The 8,365-nt window shown below is 38.7% G+C and overlaps 1 protein-coding gene across 2 annotated transcripts in view; it reads right to left on the bottom strand.

Annotated features, from left to right (window-relative positions):
* chn1 (chimerin 1) overlaps positions 1-5,593 on the bottom strand; it is a 29,450-nt gene extending 23,857 nt beyond the window's left edge. The window contains exon 1 of one of the 2 annotated variants that reach the window (XM_025063983.1): positions 5,488-5,593. The gene's annotated coding sequence lies outside the window, so the exon portion shown is untranslated. Of the gene's footprint in view, positions 1-2,138; positions 2,198-5,487 lie in introns of those variants that run through there. The other variant, XM_025063985.1, reaches the window with a different exon arrangement.
* Between the last annotated feature and the right edge of the window lie 2,772 nt (positions 5,594-8,365).

An 8,365-nucleotide genomic window follows, 5' to 3' on the forward strand; every position in this document is an offset into this window, starting at 1 on the left:
CCAGGAAGTTTTGCAACTTTAAGGCAGTTCAACAGAAGCCCTGACAGTGCCTTTGAACACAAACAGTAATTAGCCATCACTCCACTTAATGGCTGGATGTTAAAACAGTGATTAGCCACTCTTTGTTGCCTTGATTAATTCGTTCACCGGCGTGAAAGCAAGCAGCTGCACGTCTGCTAATCAGCTCCAGCAATCACAACATGGCAATCTTCCTGACTGTCTGCTGGGTGGAACAGATACTATGGTGCACAGAACCCTTGATCACGACTTCAGTGGAGCAGAGATCCGACATCAATGCAGCTGAGGGTGTTTTTTATTTGAATGAACGGAAATTAAAATTTCCATCTTTAAGTCAGGGATTTTATCTCATCAGGTGAGGCAAAACACTTTTGTGTTTTTCCAAACATTGTGTGTTTGATCGTGAATGTGCTCTTTTATATAATGAATACAGGATGGGGGTCCTCGGTTTGCAACGTCCTCGACCTACAGCGTTTTGTTGTTACGTTGCCATAAATCTATTGAGAAAGTCTTGGTCCATCATTTCAACGTACGACATTCAAATTTGCCAACTAGATCGTACGGGAGATTCACCAGTTGTACGACATAGACATGGATTGTGCTACATTTGCTTTCTGTTGTTTTTTTTTTTTTTTCAGGATATCAGACTTTTCTGATGCATTTCTGACACAGGTTTATGATGTTACCACTGTGTTAGCATAGATGACTTACGTTGGTACCGTAAGAACAGAATTCCGTCAAAAGTCGAGGACCCAGGTTTAAGTCTATTCTAAACATCGTGTAGACAATGTGTTCATTTTCTGACAGTTTCAGTGCATTTTCAATTATTCTAATGGTAATTTCATGCTGTAACGTCTTCTAAGCCCACACAGAGATTGACTTCCCAATAAGTGCAGTGTTTTTCTGCGTTGATTGATGCCTATGTTCAGTATGTAACGTCCTCCGCAGACCACTTTCCCCTGCGTTATACACTTAATGGTTATGAGAGCAATAAGACGGATTTTAATGCTGCAAATAAAAGCAGTGACCTCATATGGTGGTCCCTGGTGCCATCTGATTGGGCAGAGTAATAACACTCTCCCTTCATGTGTGATGAGGAGTCGCTCTCATTAGCTCCAGCTCTGCTCTTCAACAGTTGATAGTTAGTGAGGGGTTAGCAGCCTCTTCTGCAGTATTATCCCATTAACTTCATCACAATCAGTGTGACGCGTGTAGGAGCCTCAGTGAGACACAACCAATTCTGTCGAATTGTGTGCATCTCAAGGACCCCCTCCCACCCCCTCCCCACATCTACATACGGCAGGGCTTTCAGAAAAACGCCACAGTCTGAGGGTGTTTGAAGATTTATAGGAATCCCATTAAAGTGTGACTTGAGTTAGAGATGAATAAATAAGTCACTGCAGCCATTGTTTCAAAATGGACTGGGCTGGTCCTTAACAGCTCAAGATAAATATGACAAAAAAAAATCATACAGCAGTGTATGAGAGGGTAAGTAGGTGGGAGTTCATTAGAGCCATTATGGTTATTGATTAGAAGAAATGATTCATCAGCATCATAAAAACAACAGAGAGTCAGTGAAAGGAGGCTTTCTCACTCACTGGACAACAAGGTCATTTCAGGCCAACTGTACTGTGTGACAGTACAGTACAGTACAGTGCAGTACAGTACAGTACAGTATAGTGCAGTGCAGTACAGTACAGTACAGTACAGTATAGTGCAGTCCAACCCAAAGATATAAGTGTAGATTCCCTGATTCTGAAGAGTGAAACCTGGGAAATAAGACGCCACCAGGAAACAAGGGTTTAAATCAGATACGTCCAACCTTTTCTCAAGGTAAAAACTACAAGACCAAACGCCTCAACTTTAATATTTACAAATGTATTCATTAAAGATGTTTAACTAATTTTAGAATCTGTAATACTTTCAAATATATTTTCCAGTCATCCTGCTTTTGAAGGTGTTTTTACTCCAAACAGAACAGTGTTGTTGTGACTAACAAATAAGTCAAACCTCTGAATGGGTTACACCATCATCTCTTTTATCTCTCAAATTAGCATTGGAAAAAAACGGTGAAAAAATGCAAATGTCAATCAAATTAGGAAAGAAACAAGGAAACTTACGTCACAGGGCACTGCGCCGTCGTTCACTACAGCTTTTGTTTTTATTTAGCCATCCCGATGATGCAAAGGAAGGGAGTTGATCGGAAATGTATGAAAAGCAACAGAGAGCAAAAACAGGGGAGAAAAATATCAACAAGTGAAATATAAGACAAGTTCAAATTTAAAGCTAAAGTAAAGCAAAGTGAAATATAAGTTCAAATTTAAAGCTAAAGTAAAGGGTTAGCAGCTTGCTTCATCAGCTTCATCGATTCCTAGGATTTGCCTCCGTGCTCTGTTAAAGAGTAAATCTTGCAACTGGAACTTGATCATATGACTAGAAGATCAGGTTCTGGGGGATTTCAACACAGAAGTGGCAGCAGCTGTGACCAGGACTCAGTCCTACAACTACACCACATCAGCAAACTGGGAAAAAGACTGTTAATCTTCATCGCTTTGAGCGTCTACAGAGAACACTGCCTGACACTTTATCAAATAATTAATAGAGCAATTATTAGAATTAAACACTGATGATGAATTATCATTAGAATTAATTGGTTAAAGACAAATGTCTGACCGTATCTCATAATACAGAAGGTTGACTTTCAAATAGTGTAATTACGTTATTGTCATTTATTATTTGACTTGACCGATATCTAAAATCTGAATTCCGTTCCCTGCATACAGGGGGAGCTACCCATACGCCACAGAGGTTCTCACTTATTATTTCAACAGAGTGAATATAAATTGAAGATCAAGCTGAGGAGTCATGGAATCCATCACAGTAACCAACCATCACAAGAGCGCGCTCAATAAAAAGTGGTTGGAACTGTACAATATGGGCCACCGTAGAATGATGGACAGTGTAATGAAGGAGCTAATGAGGGGGATCAGGATTGGTGCAGGACCAATAAATCAGCAAAACTGTTCCTGCAACCATTCAGGAGCAATCGGTACCACCACCAGTCGGTGCACAGGCACAAAGGGAGGAGGTGGGGAGGAAAGAGAATAAGGAGGAGGAGGAGGAGGAGGAGCAGGGTGTTTGAGACTGGAGATGGAGGAGGGGGTCGAAGATTGAAATGATGTCTACAGTTCACAGATGAGGTTTTATGGCTTTGAAGAGAGAAGCTCCATTTTCTGTAGTGAATGTAAAAGTGAGAGGTGTTTTTAAGAGCAGCCATGACATCATTTAGTAAACACGTCCATTATTACTGCAGTAGACACAGCCATTTTTCATGTATATTACTGCCTTAATAGAAAACATACTAGTCTTTTCTTTGACATTGACTGTGAAGCTGGTTTCACTTTGAATCTGAATCTACTCTCAGCTGCTTTAAATACACAGTACAAATCTAGCTTACATTTGCATAAACGGAATGAGAAAAACGTTACACCATCAGGTGATTATTTTATAGCTAAAATTGCCAAATATTTTATTTTAGTTTGAGATGTACTGTAAAGCTAAAAATAAACTGAGCAAAAGGTTTGACGTTAACGTAAGGTAAAGATAGTCGTAATAAAATATTTCCTAAAAAATTTAAAATATTTGTTTTAAATATTTATGCCAAGAAATAGCCATAAGTTTATAATCGACACAACAAAAAATAAGTTATACATGAAAATAAAGTAAATTTCCAAAGATTAGAAAAAATATAGCTCCAACTTAGCTAAAAAATGTGGCCAGAAAAGGCTAAAAGTTTGCCAAAAAATATTAAAAATCTACAGCTTGAGGTTACTGTAAATAAAAAGGTGAGGTGAAAATCGTCTTAATGTTAAATGTTTTGAGTTGAGTTTAATGTTTTTAAAAAAAATTTAAAAAATGGCTAAGTTTAAAACATTTACTGCAACACTACTCCTAAAAGTACAGTAGCTACAAGTTTAACAATGTGGAACGGAAATGGTTAAAACATTCCTTAAACACAGCTGTGGCCTAAGCTGAGATGTACTTCAGCTAAGCTACATAAGTTATTTATACATCTAAACTAAAGGAAACTAAGGGAAGGTTGGATCATGTCATAACACACACAAAAGGAGGAGGAGGAGAGTTTGCTAACCTATATCTAAACTAGCCTGGTAATAGCTTCAGTTATCGTAGTGGAAACATAAAGGTCCAGCCTAAGTTAGCCAACAGGCTAATATCTACAGTTGTTAACTGTGCGTGCTGTCTGTTAGCTTTTACCATTGTGCTGTGTTACCAGGGTTTACTATGAGATATAGATTTTTCAAATCTTCAGAGATTTTATATGTGGACAAAGATCAAATTTTTAATAAAAACAAAATACGTTTTCATGAAGGAATATTAGAATTCCTGCGATTGATAATAAGTGCATTTGGCTCAGATCTCTGCTCAGAGGCTGCTGACGTCTGTGTAGATCGATAAGTCTTTGCTCTGATCAGCACCGACTACAGGCAGATTCCCTGAAGTGGACGTTGAAGACGCTGAAGGTCAATCAACACCTCTGTTAGGAGAGGCCTCTGGAGGCACCGTGACAGCACATTTTGAAATCATTTAAAAATAAATTGTGCTCACGCTGGGATCAGAAGTCAGTTCCACTGCTGTGTGCGTCTGTGGATCAATATTTATGAATAATTAAAGGTAGACAAGCACCACGATGACTGTTTCCACCTCAAAGTCTCCACACACAGAGACCCAGAAGGAGATCTGACCAAAGCTTTGGTTTCACCTCAGAACAAAAGCACGAGAACCAGAGCTGGGAGCATGGTGGGTATAAGGTGAAATTGATCATTTCCTGTAGTTTTTCCTCCTGCTGTGTCAAACCTTTTTCATCTGTCAAAACCTAAAACTCAATGTAAAAAGTGTGTATTCAAAGTGAGGCTCTGGGTCCATGTGTAAAACCATGAACAGGTTCAATTTAGCTAAAGACTCCTGATTTTTAATATCAAATATCATTTTTAAAATACTTCAACAGGACTTAAAACTTAATTTGTTCAAATCAAATAATAAAATATTAAGTTTATTATTAAAAATTAACATATTTAGTTTCTGTGCAGACTCCAGCCTGTAGGTGGCAGTAATGATCTAAAACAGGATCACTGGCGGATGTCAGCATATAAGAATGTTTGGTGAACAGTGGAGGACAAAGACCAAAAGTGTCTTTTAGTATTTTAAATGGCCCAGTGACAAAATAAACACAATAAATCAAAGTCAAACAAGAAAACCCCCAAAACAAAACACCTCACGTTAACCAGTTAAAGACCACGAGGTGACCTTTCACTGCACTACCTGTCAACTGACCACAGTCTGACTGCAGTAAACCAACACCTTCAGAAATGGTCACAAAATGTAACAAAGCAAAATAAAAAACAAAAGACAAAAATAAATACAATTTATGGTATGAATTGTTTGACCTACCAGAGAAGAAGGCTCCACTCACTGTGTGTATTATTGTTTGTTGACAATGAGGTTCACCTGATTAGGTAACTTCCTGTTTACTTCCTGTTTCCTGTGTCCATCTGCCTTAAACCCAGATGTTTGGGTTATTTAAATAATCAACCAACTGTTATTGTTATTATTTTAATGATGGTCTTTCCGCACTGGAATTTGTCTCTATTTATATAAAAATATTATTTTAAATATTTTAATGTAAACTTATTTACTCTTTGTTGCTTTATAATAGTTTTTAACATAAATATATATAAATATACAGTATGTACATATAACCCCATGTTTCATATACACACAATTTACCTATAACCTTTTCATTAAGCCTTTCCTCCAGAGCTGTCTTTGTTTTGTCCCAGTTGAATTTCTTTAGTTTAATTTCTTTTGGACTTTTATTTTATCTTCTGGAACTTCCTGGCTATGACCTTCTGGTTCTTTCCTTGTTTTCACTTTGTTCTTTAGCCATCTCTGAACTAAGGTTTTTATTTTCTCAGGTGCTTTGTAAATATGCTTCTAATTTAAAAAGAAGGTGATGAATATTTAATGATTATTATCAAGGAGCCTCCAGACGCAGCAGAGAGACTGTGTGCCCGGAGAAAGGACCAGCGAAAAGTTATGCAAACTAAACGCGCACGTGCAGATGCCCCGTGGGCATGACTGGCAAATGCTTAGCTGTAGAGCTGAGCTGACTCTCCTCCATAATGCTATTAAATACATGCACGTCCCTGGTGGCAGAGCCAGATGCCACAAACTGTCGCCGGGCAAACAGAAGGAAAAGCAAACAAACCATCAGTACGCTGCCAAATGAAAATAATGAGCTGTAAGCAGCATCTGCAGGAATAAAACAGGTTACATCTCATCAGGACCTAAATGAGGAGCCCCGACTTGTACTACAGAATGATTTCACTCCTTGCATTTGAATAACAATGGAGACCATATTGCGGGGTGCTGCAGGCACTCTTTGTGCTCCATGTTTGGTTTGGGATGCGACCAATGTATTTACATAATGTGAATAAAATTCAAATCACTCTGTTTCATCTAAGTCTCCCGGGATCTGAAGGGTTAAAGCGTTGAAAAGTAGAGGAGCAGTTTTCATTATAGTGGGAGACCTCGGAGCATCTTCTTATCAGCAGACCTCCATGTTGTTTCTGGATGGCCCTGAAGTAAAGAGGGCAGCAGGGCTGCAGTCCTGACTGAGCTGCTGCAAATGAGGCACTTTGGCCTTAATCCCTGACTAATTAATTGCCAGGCTGCTGAGGGCAGAGCGGGAGGTAATACCTGTCTGATAATGGGTGCCGCTGCAGCCTGTCTGTCTGACTGTCTGTCTGACTGACTGTCTGTCTGTCTGTCTGACTGTCTGTCTGTCTGACTGTCTGTCTGACTGACTGTCTGTCTGACTGTCTGTCTGTCTGACTGTCTGACTGACTGACTGTCTGACTGACTGTCTGTCTGACTGTCTGACTGACTGACTGTCTGACTGACTGTCTGTCTGACTGTCTGTCTGTCTGACTGACTGTCTGACTGACTGTCTGTCTGACTGTCTGTCTGACTGACTGTACCTGGAGAAAACACCCTCACACAGAGAAAACCAACAACACCAAACCATTAAACCTGTGACTGTCTTCCTGTAAAACCAACAGAGAAAAACAACAACACCAAACCATTAAACCTGTGACTGTCTTCCTGTAAAACCACAGCTGTAACCACTCTTTCACTGCGTTGCCCCCCCACCTGCTCGTTCACACAGAGGTTCTAACACCTTGACTGTTCTGCCATGTCAAACCAGAGATGGTTAGTTATTTATCACAGTTTTCATTTTAATTAAAGTCGTCCTTGAAACGTGAATCCCTACTCTCTGGGAACAAAGACTTCAGTTTGGATTTGTCAGAAAATGTGCATTAGTCTCAACCACTGTGCAGTGATTGGTTAAAAACAAACCTGCTGAAATTTACATTCAAATCATTATAGAATGAATAATTAATAACACAGAGCTGCTAGCCAGGGGGAGAGCGGGGGTTTAATTAATCCAACATTTAAAATGGAAAGCCGCGGCACATGGAGGTTAAAAAAGAACACAGCATATGTTCCCCAGCTTCTTCTCTCTGTTTTTCTTCAGTGCTTTGAATCAACTTCAAAGATTCGCAGCCAAAAGGGAGCAAACACTCTCACTGCTTTGTAAATATTCAGTCCAGGAGGATTACACAATTCACAACACTGTGACCTACATTTTAACGTTCGCTGTTGCCTCCTGTGTGATGAAGAATGAAGGATAGGGACCGCTGATAGGGGGCGCTGCTCAGTGGGCTCTCTGCGAAATTAAACAAAAAATGAGCCGTGTAAAGTCAGGCCACATATGACATGTTGATGAGTTTTAATGAAAACTATCTGTCGTTATGGGAAAAACATAAATATATCATATATATTATGTAGTCTTTTAGCCAATTTGCTAGCAATTTCAAGCAGTTGTTTCATGTTCAAATTCATGTTTTAAAATTGTATCTTTTTTTGTCCAATCTTAAACAATATTTGTATTTCCTTTGTATTTTTCTGCTTATGTTAATTAATTAATTTTAATTTTGTTACTCATCAAATGATTTTATCATGCCATGATACACAGCAAAGCTTATTATTTAAAAAAGCTGTAGTAATGTGGTTTGTCTTCTGGAAAAAAGATGTATTTCCGTTTAATTTATATTTATATTTAAAAACGTCTGTGTTTTCAATTTATATCACCTTTAGGTGTAAAGATAACATACAGCATTTGTATTTTTCCCTTTAGTGTTGTCACTGCCGTGTAAAATAAAACCCTTGTTGGTCATTATGGCTTAAAGCTTGATTATACTGCCAC

The sequence above is a fragment of the Cynoglossus semilaevis genome, chromosome 16 (genome assembly GCF_000523025.1).
Source record: "Cynoglossus semilaevis isolate Cse_v1.0 chromosome 16, Cse_v1.0, whole genome shotgun sequence".
NCBI classification, from domain to species: domain Eukaryota; kingdom Metazoa; phylum Chordata; class Actinopteri; order Pleuronectiformes; family Cynoglossidae; genus Cynoglossus; species Cynoglossus semilaevis.